At 43.2% G+C, this 23,989-nt stretch overlaps 1 protein-coding gene across 1 annotated transcript in view; it reads left to right on the top strand.

Moving 5' to 3' along the window:
* The window catches only part of GKAP1 (G kinase anchoring protein 1), a 282,106-nt gene that overhangs the window by 90,244 nt on the left and 167,873 nt on the right, over positions 1-23,989 (top strand). The window lies entirely within an intron of this gene.

Below are 23,989 nucleotides of genomic sequence, written 5' to 3' on the forward strand. Positions count from 1 at the left end.
CAGTGCAACAAAGCGGTGGCCAGGGCCAGAGAGAATGTAGACTGCTTAGAGAGGGGTATAACCAGCAGAAGAAAGGAGGTGTAGATGCTCCTGTACAAGTCATTGGTGAGGCTCCACTTGGAGTATTGTGTTTAGTTTTGGAGGCTGTATCTTGCTAAGGATGTACAAATATTTGAAGCAGTTCAGAGAAAAGCGATAAAAATGGTATGGGGAACGATTATGGAGTAGTGAATTACCTGTATAGGAGATTTTGCCAAGAAGGAATAAGGGGGGAGCAGGGGGGGGGGGGGGTTGATTTGGGTGGGAGGGTGGGTGGGCAGGGAGAAAATTATCAAAAAAAAAGATTGTGATTTACAGTTGAAGTTGGATTTTGTTTGCTGGACATGTCAGAGCAGTCGGTTGGCTGTTCTGGCAAACAGTGTATTTTTTCCATTATGTTGTGTTCAATAAACAATTTCAAATTTAAAAAAAAAAATGGTATGGGGTTTGCATCACAAGATGTATGAAGAGAGACTTGAAGACCTGAGCATGTGTACCCTGGAGGAAAGGAGAGACAGGAATGATATGATACAGACATTCAAATATTTAAAAGGTATTAATTTACAAACAAACCTCTTCCAGAGATAGGAAGGTGGTAGACGTAGAGGACAAGAATGGAGGTTGCAGGGGGGCCGACTCAGGAATAATATCGGGAAGTACGTCTTCACAGAGAGGGTGGTAGATACCGGGAAATGCCCTTGCATGGGAGGTGGTGGAGACAAAAACGGTAACTGAATTCAAAATGAATCCTGCATAGAAGGCATGAAACCAAATAAGCTTATTGGTAATTAGATGGCAACACCAGTAATTGGGAAGCAAAGCCAGTTCTGGGCAGACTTCTATGGTCTGTGCCCTGATTATGGTTGGACAGATTTCAGCTTCATTAACTGGAGAACAAGGCCAGTACCAGGCATACATTTTTGATCTGTACCCTGAAAATGGCAAGGACAAATCAAGATCAGGTATATGTATGTCGTATCACATCATACCTTATACTACAAGTTTATCTTGTTGGGCAGACTTGATGGATGGACCATACAGGTTTTTATCTGCCATCATCTGCTATGTTACTATGAAAATCCCAGATGGCCAGACAGAATTTTCTAAATGCCAAGCCAATCTGGCACATAGGATTTTTCAAGCCCTGGGCCTTCCTGCTTTTTGTTTGCAGGCACTGCAAATGGTCCAGAACTCAGCTGCACGGCTGGTGTTGGGCCTTTCCCAGTTTGATCATGTGTCTCCTTTGTTACAACAGAACTGTTGGTTACCTGTGGCACAGAGGATAAAATTTAAGCTGCTACTACTGATCCATCATGGTTTATATTTTGCACACTGTTCTTCAGCATTATAGACGCATGTTTATATCAGTACCAGATTTAAGACTTAATTACCAAAACTGGTACCCTTGCTATGGCTGGACCTTTAGCATGGAACAAGTAACATTCAGCGCTGAAGTTTCAGCAGGATACTGCATCTTTCAAACTGATGTTGAAGCACAATCTCTTGAATCACTCTGCTGACCTTTAATGTTTTCCAATATTTACGTTACTGTATTTGTCCTGTAATGATTTCATTTTATTTGTGAGTGATTTGTATTCTGTGTTTTAGATTATGTATGTTGAGTTTTTACCTGCCTTGGGTAAAGGCTGGTTATAAATAAACAAAAACATAAAATAACTATATATTTGCCCCATATTGCATTGGAACTGACTATTGCTGGTATCACTTTGGGGCCATTTTACTATGGGTTGCCGTGTGGCAACCCAGAAACCGCTGGCACAATGCAGGTGCTGATGGTAGTTCCACCCCCAGTGCGTGCCATTTCTGGCACTAACAGGTATATTAAAAAAATATTTCAGAAGGGATTACCTGGAGGTAATCAGAAGCGTCGCCTACTGCCCTGTTACTGCCGGGTTTGTGCGGGAGCCCTTACTGCCCCCTCAGTGGATGTTGGTGAGTGCTCCCCCCACTCCAAAATGGCCGCATGGCAAGTGCGAACTTAACATACAGTCATTTCTTTTTCCAGCTGCAGTAAAAGGGGCCCTGGCTTGTGGCAAAAGCGCTACTAGCATAGGAGTAGGCAGTAGGAGGTATTCGTGAATTTAAATCTATAATTGTTTTTCTCCCTTCTCTCTTTAGAAGAGAAGGAGAGATCGATTTAAATTATGCATGCTGGCTATTACAAGTTTCACACTTTATGTGGGAATACTGCTTATTTTATCCTTAAAATAATGCCATTCATTGTGTTTAATGGTTATCTGACATAGTGTGATGAAAATTTGTAAGATTATTCCTGTATGTTACAGAATATAGGATTTTTTTTTCCAGAGGATGCATTATTGGAAGTTATTTGTGTAACTAGGTATCTAGTGGCTTCAGAGCAGCCTGCATTGTGACTGACGAAGTTCTACACTGTACATTTAGATTTTTAGATTTTACAGCTGAACTATAATACACACATGCAGTAGCTGAATTTCACTGTGGTAACTTGGACTAGCACTGTTTGACTTTATGCACAACTAAAGCAATGCCCTTGGCACGGTCCATGACAGATTAGGGGAGGCAATAGGAAATACTATGGTGTGCTAATCATCAGGGTCTTAGGCCTTACCTTTTTTATTCTATATTTCCTAATTTCTTATGCAGCATTATTTCAAGGGTACCTGGTTACTTGGATCAAACAGAAAAATGATGCTTTAATTTATTTGTCTCCATTGAACTATTTAGTCTTTCAGTCTGTAATCTTTCTTTAATTTTTGGAATTGTCTTTGTAGCTATCTCAGTTTCATTTTTTTTAAAGGGAATGTACTGAAACCTTTTGGCATTTTTACAAAAGCTGCTTCTCACATACATATTTCAGTTTTGTAACAAAGAAACCTCCCCTGGTTACTAAAGAAGTAGCTCGAGTTATCTACAGCAGGGCCCATTTTATTCCTATGGGCCCTGCTGCAGATAACTCAAGCTAAGCTTTAGTTAACAACCCCCAAATGACTTGGTGTTTTAAGGTTTATTAGTTTTGTTACTGTTAAGTATCATCTTCTTTCTTATAGTTTTGAGTATTGGCTCTAAAGAGCTTTTTATGTGTAATGGGTATGTTTACTAAGGTGTGTTAGCATTTTTAATGTGCCTCTAATTTAAGGCATGTTAAACGCTAACGCGCCTATATATTTCTATGGGCGCGTTGGCGTTTAACGCACGCAAACCATTTACACGCATTAAAAACGCTAGCACACCATAGCGCCGCTTAGTAAACATAGGCGTTAGAGAATTTTTGATATGACATCTAAATCTGATTTTGGATGTTTTGGGAAAACGTCCAAAAATCCAGTATCGAACATTCCCATTTGCAAACCAGAAAAATATCCAACTTTTTGTTTTGAAAACGGACATTTGCTAGATGTTTTTGTTATCTGTGTGTCCATCTTTTAAAACCATTTGGGGGGGGGGGGGCAGCATTCTTAGTAGATTGGTCACACAGACATCCCAGCAGAGCACTGAGGCACCCTAGGGGGCATTGCAGTGGACTTCACATAAAACATATCTTACTTATATGGGGCATACACAGATTATACTCTTTTTGGATGTAATTGGGGAATGTGATTCTTAGTATGGATTATGGAAAAATATGAAACAGCAACACTTTGGGAATAGATTGTGTACCATAAGGAAAGTAACTACGTTCCCTTTATCTATAGATCCAAATCCTCACACCCAAATATGCTAACAGCACCCCAAGGTATTATAAAAGTAGATTGCTTTTTTATTTACACAGCAGCAAGAATAAAAATGAATATGCAAAAGTGTGACAAAGATGGTCTTAAAATGGCTCAGAGCAAACACACATAAATCCCTAAGAGCGTCTTTTACTAAGGCACGCTCACGTTTTTAGTGCGCCCTAAAATTGTGGGCGCGCTAAAAGTTAGAGATGCCAATGCATTCCTATGGGTGTCTCTAGCATTTAGCGCGCCCACAATTTTAGTGCGCGCTAAAAACGCAAGTGGGTCTTAGTAAAAGACCCTCTAAATTAGGCTCCTGGACAGCCAGCTATCCTAGCCCGATGGCAATGACACAGCAATTACATGGCAACTATACAATCTGAATTTAGATGGCACTAGACGTCCAGCAGGTGGCAGTGTTCCTCACTCAGGCAGACAGAGCAGGGCTGCACTTCAGATCAGATATAAAGCAAAACAGCCAATTGCCTCAGATATGAGGCTCTTTTATGCAGAAACTGCAGGCTGCAGCTTGATTAGTGACGTGCATCCTGGCCTTGTTGATGCACAACTCTGATGTTTAGCATAACAACTTTTGTCTCAGATGTTGTGACTTGGAAATCCACAGTACTGTTACATTTGCGTCACACTGAAGGGGCACCTCAACCATGAAATTATTGTTCCAGTAAACACTGTGCATTCCTTGGGTGAAAAGGAGCCTCAAAGTCTGGAACAGGTGAGACTTTGTAACATTGTAAGAAAGAAAGGGATGGAAGACATCAACTAATGTTGCTCCAAAGATAAGACCAAAATGAAAGTCCAGTGCTTTTATTCTTCAGGGTGCATCCTTGGCAATGTCTGGCAGTGTCCTTCCTGACTGCACGCAAGTCTGAGGCCTAAAAATCAACAGGCCTCTGCATGAAAGATGAAGTGAGCCAGAGTCTATGTGGAAGGCTTTATCCAACATGTATCAAGATGTTTGAATGAGCCTGACTCTGACCTTGTGGTGCCACATAATGAAATAGTATATAATTGCACCATGTAGTGCCACATATATAGTGCCTTTTGTTCCCACAGTTACCCCCTTATATTGTATGGGGGAACCCTCCAAGATCCACCAAAAACCTAGTGTACCCAACTGTACACCACTATAATAGCCCTTATGCCTGCAGGTGTCACCTCTATATAGATACTGTAGGTTTTGGAAAGCTCGCACTTTCTACCACAAGTGTACTAGTTAGACTGGGTTATGGGCCTGGGTCTCCTTCTCTGTAGTGCACTTCATCGACCACTAGGCTAGGGACCTGCTTGCTGCTCTAATAGGACTGGCCATAACATCTGAAGCTGTCATAGAGGCTGGTATATAGTGTTTCTTTCACATCTTTGAAAAGTAGGAGAGGTTAGTGACCACTGAAGGAGTAAAGGGGAGTATTGCCTTAATCCCTCTATTGGTCATTTGGTCATTTATGGCACCTTATTGTGACTTAAGTCATGATTGAAACAGGTTTAGATCAAAATGTCTAGCTTTTAGCCCGGGACGTTTTTGCTTTGTTCCATTATGGCAGAAAAACGTTCAAGTTTTGGGAACGCCTGCCCCCAACACACCCCTTTATGATTTGCTTGCACTGCAGAGAATAATGTCTCAAATCTGCGTTGTAAGACTCGGGCATTGCGAATGATTTGGGCTGGGTTTAAAAACATTTATCGCTTCTTTTCTTTTTGTAGCGGCCGCTGCTGCTCAACAGGAGAAGCAGCAGTGGCCAGACAGCGTTACTACTGGCATCTGCAGGTGGCAATGGGATTTGATACGCCGGGGGGGGGGGGGGGATGCTGATGTGCTTCGGGTGGGGGAGGGGGGTGTTCGGTGTGCCGGGGGGGGGGGGGGGATTGGGTGATGCGCCAAGGGGGAGGGGGTTCTGTGGTGCCGCGCTTGTAGTTTTTTGATGCGCCACTCCCTGCCACTTGCTCCGAAGTGGCAGGGAGCGGCGACTGACAGCTGATTCCCAGGCATAGGGAGGAGTAGGCGTGTTTCCCTACTCCTCCCCCTGCCTGGGAATCAGCTGTTAGTGGCGTCATCCTGGCTACGGAGCCTAGCTCAGCAACTCCAGGAGCCACGGACACAGGCAGTCCCAGATTAGAACGTTGGTGGTGAGAATTATATAGGATATTGCCTCTAACATGTTGAATTGCTGAAGACAAAATGATACAAGATATTGTCTTTACTTAAATATTTGGGTTGACTTCTCTGCCTGACAGTTACCTGCGTATCCATTCTACAGTGTTACCAGGGTTTTGTTTATTTATTTAGCTGTGTTACCAAATAAGGCTGTCTGCTTTCTTCTGTCAGAAGGAAAGAACTGTGAGTTCTGAGGAAAGATTTTGCTTCCAATGAGAATCTTCCAGATTGCTACAGGTTTGGAAGGCTTGAAGGCTACCTATGTCTGAGCTTTTTCTTCCATCGGTTCTCCCTATCAGGCCCTGCTCTCTTTCGGCAGTCACATGACTTCTGAGGCAGCATGACTCCAAGTGCACTTGTGAAGACAAGAAAATTGATGGTTAATTTCTGAATAGAAGCTCGTATTTCTTCTGAATCTTTTCCTAGTAGAGTGCCTTCCAGTCTTTTATTCAAGGTTAACTTTATATACTCCTACACTTAATGGTTCAGCGGGGCCATTTTTGTCATATGTACACATTTTCTCTCTCTTTTTAGAAACTTTGTCCAGTGAGGTGTTTATCGTCTTTGGCAGCAGACTGTTTACATGATTTTCTTGTTCCTGTTAAATCTGATTATGGCAGATAATCAAAAGCAAAGATCCTGATGAAAAGTAGAAAAGTGTCTCAAGCCTAAAGGAAGACTATATGCAGACCACTTAAGGCAAGTATTGCTGAATCCTTCTGTTTGAAATGTGAAGCACAGAAATTGCTTTATAAAAATTTGATTGTCTGATAAATCTGACTTCATGATTCTCCAGGATATGTTTCCTTCCAACTTCTTAGCATGATGCTATCATGTCTGTTGAAGTGACTGAATGGGTGGCCTCCAAAGCAGAGAATACTTCAACGTGGCTATTCTACATTATTTCATGATATGCAATACTCTAATGACTTGGACAGCTATGATATTTTCATCTGCCACATGAGAACATTTCAGTTAATTGTTAATTGAACAAGGGACTGGAAAGAAAACAAAAAATAAAAAAAGTGAAAGTGAATTCCTTGGAGTCAAGATTGAGTTTTCATCCAAGAAAATTAAACAAGTTCCATCTGCACTCATCTTTAAAAGACATTATTCTTCAGGAAGCCTGTCTGTGAAGAGTAGACTTCCTCGCACTTAATTTCCAAGAAGGATGAAAACCGTTCTTTTTCTGTTATAGTAGTAAAAATGTTCTTCAGGTAACTGGTACATCCTTGAACATTTTGATAATCCTTTAAAATATACAGTGACAGGCATAATAACTGTTATACAACTTAGAAATAGAGCTGCAGGTCTGTGCTCTGAAGTATTTTAATACTTGGCATTACGATCATGTTGTACACTCTTGGAGTGACTTGATCTGACTTTGCTTCATACCAAAAACATAACCACCTTATTTGCTGCCTACGGAGTACCGTGACTGAAAGGTGTTGAGGGACCAGGATTCAAGATTTCTTTTGAGAAGACTGCTATTTTAGGAGAATAGTTCAGTTCTTTTTTGAAACAAAATGTTTACTTCCTTTTTTCCAAATTAAGAACTAGTCTATCCTCAGGTTCTTGGACAAAAAAATAGAAACAGAATATTATGATAAACATTGTCCATTTTCCCTTTCTGTTCCTATACCACAGACATTTAATCTCCAGCTTTGTTTTCATGACTGGCTTTGCTTCTGCCACTGTTGTGGGGGAGGGGAGGAGGGATTAATGCACATATTCATCATTCTCCTTGTGAAGAAATACTACCTTATAAGTCCTAAGACTGCGCTCTTTAGCCTTATACCATGACCTCTTCTAGAACTATCCTTCCATTGAAAAATGCTTGTGGCCTTGTGCATTTATAAATGTGAGGGGTCCCAGAAAGAACACCATGCAAAATATGGGAATTTGAATGTGTCTATTTTATAGTCCCCTCTTCTCTTTTTCTCAGTTGTGTACGTATTTAGATCCTTCTCAGGTAGTTTGTAGAGCTGACTCTGAATCTTTCAGATAATCCTCATCTATATTGTCTCTACTTCTGTGTGTCCTTTTGGAGATGCAGTCTCCAGATTTGGACACAGTTCATTGAATAAGGACTGATTCCATATAACAACTTGAACTTTTTCTCTGGCCTACCATTTTCTACTTTCAGAAATATATATGTTATCACAAAGGTTATTTATATTACACAATGAGAAGAAAAAAGAAGCTATTCCAGTGTCAAAACCAGGATGGCATAATTTCATAAGCATTTGTTTCTGTGACACTTTGAAATATTGGAGACATGCAGTTCCTTATTGGTGTCAGAACCCATGCTACCAGTGCAATGTCTGCTTTTTGGACAGAAAGATTCTCGCGGTTGGGCCAGTGACGTAGCCAAGGGTGGGCCCAGGCCCACCCAGTAGCAACACACCTATGATGTGACTGGCAGGGATCCCCAAGCCCCAACAGCTGAAAACTCCCAACAACTGTCCCTCCTGCATAGCTTTTAAATAGCAGATCTTTGCCTGCAGTGAGATGCAACTGATACATACTGCTTACTCTGGCCCCACAGCCTTCCCTCTGATGTTTTCCCGCCTATGCGGAAACAGGAAGATGCATCAGAGGGAAGGCTTTGGGGTCAACATGAGCAATGTGTATTAGTTGCTGCTCGCTGCCGGTGAAAATCTGCTATTTAAAAGGTATGCAGGAGAGGGGGGGATGTTTGATAGACCTTGCAGGCGAGAGAGGGAGAGACCAAATCACTTGTGGGACAAGGCAGAGTCCTTCTGCCCACCCATCTTAGACCAAGGCCCACCCAAAATTGGGTGTCTGGCTATGCCCCTGGGTTGGGCTGTCCAAAGATACTACATGGGTGTTTCATCTTTTCTCTTTGACAGTCAGGATGAATCGGCCATGCAGGAGGGTGATATCATCTGACAGTGCAATTTCCTCAGAGCCCAGAATTACTACAAAAAGTTTGAGTATGTGGCCTTTCCCATGTGCAGATGTCCCTGCACTGGTGCCTCAGTTTTCTCTTTTTGCTTGCTGACCAAACATGCAGATTAACGCTCTAACCCCTATGATGGTGTACAACTTTGTATATATCCATGTTTTTTTAATCATTTTTTTAAATTTCCCTTGACTTCATTCTGATTTTCTTTTTTTTAAAGCTATAGAAGATATATCAGAGACTAACCAGACTTCTGTGTACCCTGCAACATAAACATGGACTTATCCAATAGGCACAAGATTTGTGTTTTTTTGTCTTGTCCCTACACACATTCTGTGAAATAGCTATGACGATAGCAAGATGTTTCCTCAGACTTGTAGGAGCCATAGACACTCAGGCCCAGATGATCAAAAGCCCCGCGCTGTTCCAAACAGCGCCCTAAAAATAGCGCCGGGACAGCGCAGGGCTTTTCTGCATCGATGATCAAAGATAATGCATGCAAATCTAAGCAGCGCTATTATCTTTGATTATCATGTTGACGTGCAGGAGAATTGCGCCTGAGCATGCGCTCAGCACAATCCTCCCGCACTTGTTTGACAGGTCTGGGCTTTCAAAAGCCCAAACCTGTCAAACAGCCTGCCGAGGCCCGAACAACGAGGGCTGGAGGCCTAAACAACAGGGGCTGGAGGTCTGGTGGGTCTCCAGCCCCCCCCCCCCCCCAAACCCCCAGAAAATGTCGTGGGCGTCGCTGGCTAAACGCTCTCCCACCCAGCGACGGGGGGGGGGGCGCTGGAGGTCCGGTGGACCTACGGTCCCCCCGACGATCCCACCCCTTCCATGTTCAAGGAGGGCTGGAGATCCGGAGGGTCTCCAGCCCCCCACCAAACCCCCACAAAATGTCGTGGCCGCCGGCCAAACCCAACCCTCTCCCACCCTCCCACCCAGCGACGGGGGGGTGGGTACTGGAGGTCCGGTGGACCTCCGGCCCACCCCAACTCCTGCCCCCCAGCGTTCTTTCAATCCCTAGTGGTCCTTGGTGGGTGACAACCCCCCTCCCGGCCCCCCTACCTTTCGTTGGAGGAGGACCCTCTCCCACCCAGCAACGGGGGGGGTGGGTGCTGGAGGTCCGGTGGACCTCCAGCCCACCCCAACTCCTGGGCGGATGCAATGGGCGGGGCTGGGTGCCACCATTTTGAAGCGGCATTGACTGGAAGAGGAGGGAGGCAAGCATGCTGTGTCCCTCCTCCAACAAAAGGTAGGGGGCCGGGAGTGGGGTTGTCACCCACCATGGACCACCAGGGATTGAAAGAACGCTGGGGGGCAGGAGTTGGGGTGGGCTGGAGGTCCACCGGACCTCCAGCACCACCCCCCCGTCGCTGGGTGGGAGGGTGAGAGAGGGTTTGGTTTGGCCGGCGGCCACGACATTTTGTGGGGGTTTGTGGGGGGCTGGAGACCCTCCGGATCTCCAGTCCTCCTTGAACATGGAAGGGGTGGGATCGTCGGGGGGGACCGGAGGTCCACCAGACCTCCAGCCCCCCCCCCCCCCCCCCGTCGCTGGGTGGGAGAGCATTTAGCCGGCGACGGCAACAACATTTTCTGGGGGTTTGGGGGAGGGGGGCTGGAGACCCTCCGGACCTTCAGCCCCCTGTTTGCATTCGCTTTTGGGGGGGAACGGGGGCCTGCCAGCATGCAACTGCATGCTGGACAGGGCTCACCATTCCTCCCCAATGATCCGCAAAGTCTAACGCCAGCTCGGAGCTGACATTGATTTTGCTGCGGCCAGCAACCCAATCTTTGGCGCGCTGGCCGCTGATCATTGGGGATGAATGCATTAAGCGCTGATTAGCATGCATTTGCAAGCTAATTGCGCTGATCCCTATTTAGCATGCATTTGCATGCTACTTGCGCTAAGAGCCCTCGAGTGCGTTGTTTCAGGCGCTCGAGGGCTCTGATCATGGGTCAGCTGCAAACTCCTTATGCTGTTTATTATTTTCAGTTGGATCATTCTTCCATTTTTTAAAAGATTTTCTTTTCTCCGAGGACAAGCAGGCTGCTTGTTCTCACATGTGGGTCGACGTCTGCGGCAGCCCAGGAATCAGGAAAAATTTCGCAAGCAAAATAATAGTCTTTCCAGAGAGTTCTGTCGCGTGAGCAACGCGAACCGCGCATGCGCAGACAGCTTCCCGCCCACCGCGTGAGCGTGCCTCTTTAGTTCTTTTTTTCTCCACGGTGAGGTGCGGTTCGTTTTACGCGTCACTTCTCTCTTAGGCCCAGGAAGAACTTCTCTGTGAGAATCGCTTCTTACTTGTTGCTTGGCCTGCCTGCCTCCTTTTTTAATACATGGAATATAACTGGCCTGGGCTTCCAGAATAGTATTATTCAACAATACCCACGCCTGATGTAAATTTTTGACCTTCGCAGCTGCTCCTCTTTTTCCTCGTTCTCATTTTATCATAGTCTCCTTTTGAAAGTTAAATGCTAACATATTGGATTTCCTGTGTGTATTTACTCCAGAGCCAATATCAAGTCTGAGCGTGTTATGATCACTGTAATCAAGCAGCCCCATCACCATTACCTCCTGCACCAGGTCATGCACTCCAATAAGGACTAGGTCTCAATGTTTTCCTCCTCTTGTTGGCTCCTGTTCCAGCTGCTCCATAAAGCAGTTCTTGATTTCATCAAGGAATTTTATCTCCCTAGCATGCTCTGATGTTAAATTTACCCAGTCAATATTGGAGTAATTGAAATCACCCATTGTTGTTGTGTTCCCTAGTTTGTTAGCCTCCCTAATTTCTGATAGCATTTCTACATCTGTCTGTTCATCCTGGCCACATCTTTTTCCCTTTTACACATGGAATTTCAATCCATAGAGATTCCAAGATGTGTTTTATTTTCCTGCAGAATTTTCAATCTATTTGATTCAAGGCTCTCCTTAACATAGAGTGCTACCCCTCCACCAATTCATTTCACCCTATCACTACGATATAATTTGTACTCTGGTATGACAGTGTCCCACTGGTTATCCTCCTTTCTCCAGGTCTCAGAGATGCCTATTATATCTAATTTTTCATTTAGTGGAATATATTCTAACTCTCCCATCTTATTTCTTAGTCTTCTGGCATTCACATATTATTATTATAATGATGATGATGATGACATTTGTATCCCACATTATCCCCGAACTAGCTCAGGTTCAATGTGGCTTACATTCAAGAAAAAAACATCAAAAATATAATACAGTCAGATAATTATAACATTTTAACATGTTAGGAATAACTGTGTGTTTGTCATGAAAATAGGCTATGTTAAAACAATGAGGGAGATAACATTAGTTTATTGTCTTTTGATAAGATATGTACTTAATTGGAAAGACTTCAGTAATTTACGGAATCTCAGATAATCTAAGTATGACATTTCAAACTATGTTTGTTGTTCCTATTTACATCTTGCTGTGCAGTTGACAGTGATAATCTGTAATCTTTTGTCTGCTTTTTATTTAAAGACACGTGGTCTACTGTGGTCTCTATTGCAACCTCACTATTGGGATACCCTATCTTCCCTGTTTTAGTGATACCTTTGAGATACCTTGTTCCAAACCATTCGCTTTTGATCGACTGACGGCCTTCCTCCTGGTTCTGGTTTAAAAGCTGCTCTGTCTCCTTTTTAAATGCTGATGCCAGCAGCCCGGTTAAGCTGGAGCCCATCATTCCAGAATAGGTGCCACCTTCCCCAAAATTTTGCCTAGTTTCTTACTAACCTAAAAAAAACTCTCCCTGCACCATCACCTCATCAACGCATTGAGACTCTGGAGCTCTGCCTGTCTCTTGGGCCCTGTGTGCGGGAAGCACTTCTGAAAATGCTGCCCTAGAGGTTCTGGATTTGAGCTTTCTACCTAAGAGCCTAAATTTGGCTTCCAGAACTTCCCTTCCACATTTTCCTATGTCATTGTTACCTATATGTACCAAGACAGCTGGCACCTCCCCAGCACTATCTAAAATCCTATCTAGGTGACACGTGAGGTCCGCCACCCTGTCACCAGGCAGGCAAGTGACCATATGATCCACATATCCATCTGGCACCCAGCCATTTATGTGCCTAATAATCAAATTACCAGCTACAACGTCCATCCTAACCCCTCCTTCCTGGGCAGAAACTCCTGGAGACACATCCTCAATGCAAGAGGATATTGCATCCCCTGGTGGGCTGGTCCTGGCTAGAGGATTACTTCCAGCTTCACCAGGGTGATGCTGTCCTTTTAGAAGACCTCCCTCTTCCAAGGCAGCAAAGCGTCTGCCAGATTGGAGGTGGGACTTGTCTACAACATCCCTGTAGGCCTCCTCTATGTACTTCTTTGTCTCCCTCAGCTCCTCCCAAGTCTTCTACTCTAGCCTCAAGAGAATGGACTCGTTCTCTGAGAGCTAGGAGCTCTTTGCATTGAGCACACACATATAACCTCTCACCAACTGGGAGATAATCATACATGTGACACTCAGTGCAAAAGACTGGATAGCACCCGTCTTGCTGCTGGCCTGCTTTCTGCATCTTAGTATTAAAGAGTTGTTTTATGTTTGAACAATTTTATTGTTGTGAATGACAAACAATATAACAATTGAGCAATTAAACAAGTGTTCCACATTATCTCTCCCTCTCCCATCACAGATATCGACATGTTCTTATTACAGATTCAATGACTTCCTGTCTTAGTATTCCCCTTGTAGAGGGACCGCATAATGTCTACAAACACAATCTATATTCAGTAGAAACACAATTCCGTAGATAAACAACAATAAGGTACCTACTACATAATCCTCCTTTCCTCCCCAAACCCCTTCTCCGGCTGTAACTTCCCCCCTCCCTCCCCACCCTAGCCCTCCCTTTCCCCCCTCCCCCTCATCTTCCCAACCACCCCCCCTCCCTTCTTCCCCTACTCAGCCTGGAAGATCTGTATCGCAATTCTAATGGAAAGTTCACTTTGCATTAAGAAGCAGACTCCGGCCTCTTGGGCTCAGAATACGTAAGTAAGGGCCCCAAAGAGCCAAAAATGCAATCCTCTTTTTCTGTGAGAATCTAATCTCATTAGCCTCCCAGGAAATCAGCTGATGCAACTGATTCCTCCAGTGCCAGTAGGCCGGAGGGTCTTTGACCGTCCAGTATTGTAGTATGCATTTCCTTGCCAACAAACACATCTTGCGAATTAACAATACTTCAAAGCGATTCTGTCCTCTAAAGGACTCTGGCAGATCTAAAATTAATTGTTCAACTGTTCCCCGGGTCCTGACTCCCAGTCTCCTTTCCCAAAAGCCTCTAACCTGAGTCCAGAATCTTTTCACTCTAGAGCAACTCCAAAACATATGTAAAAACGTACCTGGGCTCGTTCCACATTTAGTACAATTTGAGCCGCTACCTCCTCCCATGTGTATTAGTTGTGTCATTGCTACATACCCTCTATGGATGCATCGGTATGCACATTCTCTCAAACGAGCATCCGTGACTAAAGCAGGTATGCGAGCCACTATTCTCGGCACGTCCCAGGCCCCCAGTTCAAAGCCCAATTCTTTTTCCCATGCTTTTTTCAGTGATCCATACTCCCTAGGGGGTTGCCATCTTTGTAATGCTTTACAGAGTAAAGAGACCGTAACTTCTCCCTCGCCCATTGAATGAAAAAACTCTCGTAACTTACCCCCCACCTGTCTGGTCAAGGAAGACTCCGGTAATGATGCCATATAGTGTTGTATTTGTCTTATAGCAAACCTATTACCCCAGGAATCTCCCACTCTACGTAATATTTCTTCAGTTAGCAGGGGCCGCCCATCTCCATCCAACAGATCTCCCAAACATATAATTCCTTGTCTCTCCCAATCTACAAAATATCGACTTGACATCCCTGGTAGAAATTCGCAATTCCCACAGATTGTAAGTTGATCTGACACTGTTGGATCTCCCCCAAACTGTCGCACCAGTTTCCTCCATGCCTCCCTTAGCGGGCGCACCAACACACTTCTACGCAATTCCTCCGGCAGTATACTTATTTTATGGTGTAGCAATGAAAACAATTTGTAAGATCCCAAATATGCCTTCTCCATCGCTATAGGAGTATAGCGTTGTGTTCCTAAAAACCAATCTCTTAAATGGCGCAGCTGACATGCCTGATTATATAATGTCAAATTCGGCATTCCCACTCCACCCAACCTCCAGTTACCGACTAAGTAAGAAAATCGGACTCTTGGTTTCTTTCCCTTCCAGCAAAACTTAGAAGCCAGTGAATAAAATTTTTGCAAATCCTTCTTGCACAACCAAATTGGCAGCGTCTGCAACACATAAAGCCACCTAGGGAACAGTACCATTTTAATCAGATTGATTCTTCCCAACAGCGATAACGGTAAATCCATCCAGCCTTGTAAAACGTTTCGTGTCTCCTGCAACAACCAAGTAGTATTAAGAGCATATAAACGAGAGGTGTCCATGGGCAGCAGAATTCCCAAATATTTAAAAGAATCGTGCGCCTGCCTCAAAGGGAACTCTCCTCTCCATGCTCTCCATATCTCCTCCGAAGAGGCCAAGGCTTCTGATTTCTCACGATTCAACCGAAAACCCGCATAGTCTCCATACTCTGAGAAGACCTCCAACAATGCATCCAAAGATTCCTGCGGGTTCGTCAAATGAACTAAAATATCATCAGCAAATGCTGCCACTTTGAACACCTCTCCTCCTATCTGCATGCCAGCTATATCCGGCTGCTCCATTATGTCTCTCAGTAGAGGATCTAACGTGAGTACAAACAAAAGAGGTGATAGGGGGCAACCCTGCCGTGTTCCTCTGGCTATGTCAAAATCTGATGTTACAATCCCATTCACCGAGATTCGGGCTCTCGGATTCGAATACAAAGCTTTTATTCCTGACACAAATCTACCTGAAAATCCATATTTCCGAAGGACCGCATACAAGAATTCCCAATGGACCCTATCAAAAGCTTTTTCCGCGTCAAAGCTTATTAAGAGTGATTTTTTGTTCTCTCTATTGCTGGCTTCCATAGATGTCAGGATTTTACGGACATTTTTAGCAATTGTTCTGTCCTTTACAAATCCTACTTGGGTATCCTGAATTAAGTTGGGTAGTATGTTTGCTAGTCTATTTGCCATGATCTTAGCTAGTAATTTAATCTCAAAATTTAAGAGTGAGATCGGCCGGTATGATGTCGCCAATTCCGGATCTTTCCCTTTCTTAGGAATTACAACAATACATGCGGTGTTCAGTTCTGGGGGTACCTGTTCTCGCTCCACCAATACATTAAACATTAAGGTTAAAGGCTCTATTATCTCCTCTCCCATTAGTTTGTAAAATTCCGCCCTATAACCATCTATTCCAGGGGTTTTCATCAACTGACTTTGTTTAATGGCCCATGCTACCTCGTCTGTCGTAATTAGGCTATTAAGCCTCTGTTCTTCTTGCGAGGTGAGACTCGGCAACTCCATCTGTTCTAAGTAAGAGTCCCCCCGATAGGCCTTTATCTATTGGGCTCTCATACAGCTTCCTATAATAGTCATAAAAAACCTCGCTAATGCCTTGGTCTGTGGAGATTCGCTTATTTAGCTCATTTTTCATAGTCAGTATCCTAGTTTTCCCCTGTTTATTCGCAATTAAACGCGCCATTAATCTCCCTCCTTTATTGCCATATTTGTATAACTGATATTTATAATAATTTTGCGTTTTCACGGTTTTTTGATGAAGAAGTTCATTTAATGCCGTCTGTACAGATAATAAATGTTGTTTATTCTCCAGAGAGGGTTGTCGACCATAACTTCTCCTCGCCTTACATACTAATTGGCTCAATCTCAATATTTCTTGTATCCTGGCCTTACGCTTATGGGCCATATAGCTGATGATTTCCCCTCTAAACACCGCTTTAGCCGCTTCCCAATAGAGGATCGGGCGATTCGCATATGGCTCATTATGTAGCTTATATTCGTTCCAACAACGAATCATGGATGCTTTAAACACTGGGTCTCGATAAAGTTCCACAGGGAATGTCCATCTATTGCTTTTTGCCCTCTCCTCTTTGGGTAACCAGCACATTTCCACCCATGCATGGTCTGAAATTACTGTGGCTCCTATAACTGCACTTGGCACTGAACCAAAAAGCTGTTCCGAAACTAATAGATAATCGATTCGTGCTTGTGTATCGTGTGCTCTTGAAAGATGCGTATAATCTCTCCCTTGTGGTTCGAGAGTTCGCCAAACGTCTACCAGGCCTATCTGTCGACATAGATTGGGCAGCCCCCGATTTTCCTGTCTAGGCATCTGTCTCCGTGGCCCAGTACAATCTATCTGTGGGTCCATTACTGTGTTAAAATCTCCACCAAGTATTATGGGTAGAGGGCTCTGCTGTAGTAATTTCAGTGTTATCATCTTATAAAACCTCCTATCGTAGTGGTTCGGGGCATATATATTCCCAAACAGCACTGTCTGTCGATTTATAGTAGCTGCACAAATCAGAAATCTCCCCCCCGGGTCTATATATCGGGTCTCCAATTTATCTACAATCCCTTTTCTGAACAAGATGGCAACCCCTCCTTTCTTTCCCTTGGCTGCTGCTGAGATGCACTCTCCCACCCACCAAGTGCGCAACTTCGCATGTTCCACATCTGATAAGTGGGTTTCCTGCAATAAAGCTATATCTATTTTGTGTCGCTGTAAATGCTGCAAGATTTTAGAACGTTTAATGGGGGAGGAGATTCCTCCTACATTCCATGTAACAACTTTCAGTGGACCCTCTTCCTATTGGACTCCTTTCTTTGTGACCTATATCTTCTTTGTTTGAAAGAGGGGTGTCCCAGCCACCACCCCCCTCCCAGTTCCAAAGTGTGCCATTGAATTCCCTTCCAGATCTTCATACTTTGTGTCCTCCAGACCTTTACAATTCCCCCCCCCTGAATCCCCCCTCCCTCCACCCCACTACCCCTACCCCTCTTAGCTAACCCTAATCCCTCTTGTGTCTTCCCCCAGCCCCAATACAGGACCATGACGTATAACGTCCCTTACCCCCTCCCTCATTTAAATCAAACCCCCTCGTCCTTATAGCAACAACATAAAATAAAATTATTAGCAATGGTATCGAAAATCAAAATTCTGCATTTGTTCAGTTTTTATACATCAACATCTCTATTTTGTAACCTTTCACTTGTCTCATCTGCTTGTTAGGCTGTGTCTATTTCTTCAGAATCCTTAAGGACCTAGCATCTCTAATAAGTGTGTCTTGTCTCTCAGCTTCTGGTCCAGCCTATATGTCCCCAGACTTTCTGTTACTTTGCAGGTTCTTATCAACGGCAGCCCATAATAGTTTGTATTTTAATGGTTCAGTTGCTTCACCGCTGCTTGCCTGTTTCCTCTTAATGTCAAAATCAGTGGTTAATAGGCAAAGTGTTGTCATTGCAATAAACAGTAATAACCCATACTCAACGTAACATGTTGTAATCCATAATCATTCCAACCTTATAACTGTCCGCTCTGTATCCATCTTATTCTCAAGCCTTTTGGCTCTCTTATAATCAACGATTCTCAATAGCACTCAAAAAGGCCTATACTTTATCCACTGAAGTGAAGATTTTTGTCTCCGCCTGGTAGGTGATTCGTAATTTTGCTGGGTATTGCAGGACGAAACAAATTTTCTTTTCAAATAGCTGTGTACAAATCGGGGAAAACTTCCTCCTTTGCAACGCCACAGCCGCCAAATAATCCTGGAAGCACAAGATTTTCCAGTCTGTATATCCCCAGACTTCCTATTACTTTGCAGGTTCTTATCAACGGCAGCCCATAGTAGTTTGTATTTTGATGGTTCAGTTGCTTCACCGCTGCTTGTCTGTTTCCTCTTAATATCGAAATCAGTGGTTAATAGGCAAAGTGCTGTCATTGCAATAAACAGTAATAACCCATACTTAACGTAACATGTTGTAATCCATTTTCATTCCAACCTTATAACTATCCGCTCTGTATCCATCTTATTCTCAAGCCTTTTGGCTCTCTTATAATCAACGATTCTCAATAGCACTCAAAAAGGCCTGTGCTTTATCTACTGAAGTGAAGATTTTTGTCTCCGCCTGGTAGGTGACTCGCAATTTTGCTGGGTATTGCAGGGCAAAACGAATTTTCTTTTCAAATAGTTGTGTACAAATCGGGGAAAACTTCCTCCTTTGCAACGCCACAGCCGCCGAATAATCCTGGAAGCACAAATTTTTTTTATTTTCATAGTGCAGTTCTTGATCTTTCCGCAGAGCCTGCAGTATAGCTTCCTTATGTGCAGAATTTAACAGTCGGCAGATCACCACACGCGACCCCCCGCTTTCTGAGCGTCTGGGTCCCACCCGGTGCGCCCTCTCCACTTGAAGGGCTCCCATATCTGCAGGTATTTGTTTTTGTTCAATTAGCCAGTTTTCTATAAAAGCTCTCAGATTAGTTGTTCCTAGTTCCTCAGGAAGCCCAACAAATCTCAAATTGTTTCTGCGCGATCTGTTTTCAAGATCTTCCAGCTTTTCTTCATATGCTTCTAATTGGGCTCTGAGTTTTACATTTTCTGCCTCCATTTTCAGTACTGTATCTTCCAAGGCCCCCTGGCGTTGTTGAAACTCTGCTAGGTCTTTATTTAATTGTCCTAAATTCTCTTGGACTAAATCTAGTTTGCTGTCAATAGGAGCTAATCGCCGGTCTAGCAGCGGCTCCATAGCATTCGTTACCTCCGCCACCACCTCCGCTACCCAAGCCGAGCTCACTGTGTGCGCCGGCGGGCTTGGCGGGGCCGCCATTTTGTCCTCTCCAACACGTGTTTTATCTTTAGCGTTTCGAGCGCTTTTCGCTGCCATAATATCACGTTTGATCAGGCAGTGGTGTACCTCTTGATTTCCGATTCCAGATTTATAAGGTTGGGGGGGTTGCTGCTGCTTAAATCGCCAGGTTTTGAGGGTTTATCGGGCAAGCTGACAGGAGCGGGATATTCAGCAACCGCTCCTGTTCATGACGTCACGTCCTCTCTAAAGAGTTGTTTTAATTAAAACTTTTTAAGGTACTGGGTATATCAGGTGAATATAAAATTCGAGTTTTAAAACTATGGGGAAAAGGGTATGGAGACTAGTTAATAAAGTTTGCTGCTTTTTTAAAACTATTATTATTATTCTAACTGTGTTTATCAATAACCTACAATTCCTCTTTTAAACCTAATCTTTAAGTTACCATGCAAAGAACAAAATAATGTCACTTACCCTGGCCAGGGTAACATGCACATCTACAGAAAAAAAAAAATGTTTCCCTCATTTACTGACTGATAAGGGAGGGTGGGGGTTTCTGGATGTGGCAGGGGGATTCTGCAAATGTGGACATGTCAGATAAGAAAAACAGATATGAGGTAAGGTAAGGCTTTAGACACCTAGAGAGAGAGAGGCCTCAAGAAAGCCCAATTCAATGCCTATGTAGGCCTAATTTCCACTAAGAAAAGCAGGTTTGTACCATTTTGCATCAATATGTTCAAGCCTTGTTCCAGTTTACATTGTTTTTCCCCATAACCATGCATTCACACGTTCAGCCCACTTATTCATTTGTGTTACTCTGCACTGCATGCTACTCACTCGCTCCCACCCCCTCCCACAGTAGAATAGACTGAATGTGTTCAGAGCAAGGCCAGGTACCCAGTATCAGCACCCTCAGGAGTATGTCAGTCATAAAATTATGTGTTGCTTACTGTCTAAAACCCTTTGCTATACAGAGCAGTAATATAGCTTTCTCAGCTTACTGCTAGTTTTGATTACTTGAAGTTCATGCTGAGCCACTTTCTGTATCCATATTTGAAGAGATGGACTGGCCTTATACCATCCAGTACTTCAGTATCACCTTTTTAATGAGTAGCACAGTTATATAAACCATCATTTTGTTTTTGAAATCTTTTGTTCTATAAGAGACTCTTGATCCCCCAACAATAAATTTCTGCAATCCCAGTTCACTGATGTTTGCAGAGTATATTGTAGCTGTGGGGAAGACTTTAAGTCAAGGTAAATGTGCAATACTGGTTGTGAGCACAGGAACAAATCAAAGTAGGGTATACACAAAAAGTAGCACATATGAGTTATCTTGTTGAGCAGACTGGATGGACCGTGCAGGTCTTTTTCTGCAGTCATCTACTATGTTACTATGTTTGACCTCTCTTGTGCTTTTGATCTTGTGGATAATAAGATTTTGTGTCAAAATTGAGTGATGTTGGTATACATGGTGCTGTTTTACAATGGTTTCAAGTTTTTTTTAACCAATTAGTTGTATTGTGTAAAAATAAATGGTAACATATCTTAAGTTTGGAGAGCCCTTTGTGGAGTACCACAGGGTTCTCCTTTATCACCCACATTGTTTTATATCTTGTTGCAGTCTTTGGGAGAGATCTTAGGTCACACTAAATTACGATTTTTGTATATACTGATGACATTTCAGTCCTTCGTCCTGTATTTGATAACTGGTCTAAAACTCTTGACGGAATAACTAGTTGTTTCAATTTAATTGAGAACTGGATCACATCACACAGATTGAAACTAAATAAAGGGGAGACCAAGTTTTTATGGTTGGGGTCTTTGATTCAACATTTTTTTCATCAATCATTTAAAATTGGAGTGGATGTGTTTTCTTTTGAAAAATCATCTTGAATATTGGAGGTTGAGGTGGATAGTACAGTTAGTATAAGGCCTTATATAAACTCTGTTGTAAAGAAGTGTTTCTTCTTGTTAAAGAGACTTAAGCTTGTAAAGAAATATTTTGATTCTTCTGTGTTTCGATTAATAGTTCAATCTATGATTTTGTCAAGGCTGTACTAAGGCTTCATTAAAAAGCCTTCAGATAGTGCAAAATACGGCAATTTGATTGATTTACTCTTTTGGGTAAATTTGATTCAATATTCCCTTACATCTTAAAGTTGCATTGGCTTCCTGTTAAAGCGTGAATATGTTTTAAACTTGGAATTGTGGTTTTTAAAATACTTTATGGTACAGTTCCACCTTATTTAGGAGAGACTTAACATCTTTGAGTGGTAAATATGAGCGGTTATGCAGTCAGGTTCTTCTAAGTTATCCTTCTGTATTGGATTTGGATTTTGGTTTTTATTTTCTGTATGTAACATTAAGTATGTAGATTCTTATCTGCTTCTGTTTCATACCAAGCAGTTATTCTGTGGAACTGTCTTCTCCTTGAGCTCCAAGAAATTAGAGATTACCTAATGTTTGGAAGCTACTGAATACTTTTTTATTTAGAAAATTTATCTTCTCCGATTTCTAATAAGATCTTTACAAATGTTTGTTAAATGAATTGTTGTTTATTATGAGTACTAGGAAAAAATGCCTGTTTCTGAAAACAATGAAACAGGCGCTAGCAAGGTATTGGCTTCCTGCAGGAAATGTTTGGAAAGTGATTTTTAGGATAAATGTTTTTTTGTGTGTGTTTTGATTGTATGTGTATGGTTGTGAGTGAGAGACGCTGATTCTGCATGTTACAGCTTGTGTATTTATTGGGGGGGGGGGGTGTGTTGGTGTGAGTGAGAAATAGAGATGTTGATTGAGCATGGCAGAGTATTTGTATGATGTTGTGGTGGTGTTTGGGGGGAATGTGTGTGTGTGTTATTGAAAGAGAGTCATTTAGATTTTCCATTTGTGTTTGTTTGTTTGTATTAAGGGGGGTGGCAGGGGAGTGTGTGAGTGAGAGATAGAGAGATGGTGTTTCTGCATGGGAAACGGATATGGTGGTTGTTAAAATATTTATTTGTAATAGAATGGGTATTTCCCAAAGCGTTAATGAACCCTTCATAGAGTGCCAAAATAACCCGAGGAGTGTCTGTGAACACAATAGTCACGTCGGTTTTTTTTTTTTTTTTTAGTTCCACAGCTCACTTTGCTTTGCAGAGCTCCTCACTTATCTGTAACATGAGATCTGTCTTTTGGCTGACTGCATATCAGTGTTTCTCCGCTGAAGGCAAACGAACAGCAAGTCAGCTGCTCATGGGACAACCATCCCTTCTTTCATGCAGGTTTTTTTTTTTAGTTCCACAGCTGAATTGTGTAACATGAGATGTCTGTTTTGGCTCAGTGCATATCAGTGTTTCTGCACTTAAGAGAAAGGAACGGCAAGTCAGCTGCTGTCCGTCTTCCTCCGTTACGTAGCGAAAGAGAGATGACCTCCTCCCCCACCCTGTGCAAGCCCCCCTTCTGGGCATGTACCTTGAAGGCGAGGAGCCGGCCGGCTACTCCCTGCTGCCTGTGTGAGCTGTTTGTAGTGAAAGAGCACGGTGGCCAACACAGGCAGTGCTGGAAGATAGGAGAACAGTATACTGAGCATGAGGGAGGAGCCATTGCAGGAGACAGCGGAGCAGGAGAGGAGGAGTAGGGAAACACTTGTTGGAGGTGAGAATGTATTGGGTGGGGGGGTGGAGCATCGGAGGGCGGTGGAACTGGCGATTCGCTGAATGTCGTAGCCCCGCCCTCGACGTCATCACGTTGTGACGTGAGGGCGTGGCAGACAGTCATGGAGAAAAATTTTGGTCTCTGCCACCTCAAAAACGGAAGTGGCAGCTTCATTTAGAACGTTGTGGTTGCGAATTATGTGCGGAAGGGGCGTGGCTGAGGGCGGGTCTATGAGTGAGAGTGAGTGGTGCATGAGTGACAGTGAGTGTTGCTGACAGCCTAATTGCAGGGCTTCAGTGTTTCTCCCTGCCACAGAGTGAGCTTCAGAGCTTCAGAATGTTTGAGGTGAGACTTATTTATATAGATTATGTAATGTTTAACGGTTGGTTCAGTTCTTTTTCTTATTGTTACCCACAGTGAACAATAAAATGGTATTTGCAGGTTATAAGACCTGTGTAATATAATGTAATATGCAATAAGTGATACACTCCTCTGTCTCTCATAGTCCCAGGAGGCACCCCATGTCCTCTTAAGATAAACTCAGTGTAATGTCTTAAATTGGGTTTCTTGTAGATCTGACATAATATATTAGAAAACAATTCTAGGAACTGGGGTCTATCGAACTCCTAGCCAATATCTGTTCTTCTGTCCTAGTCTAATTTATATATACGTCCTAACTCTTGTGTTCTTTTTACTAATGTATGCCAAATGGAAAGCCTAT

This window comes from Microcaecilia unicolor, chromosome 2, assembly GCF_901765095.1.
Source record: "Microcaecilia unicolor chromosome 2, aMicUni1.1, whole genome shotgun sequence".
In the NCBI taxonomy this organism is placed as follows: domain Eukaryota; kingdom Metazoa; phylum Chordata; class Amphibia; order Gymnophiona; family Siphonopidae; genus Microcaecilia; species Microcaecilia unicolor.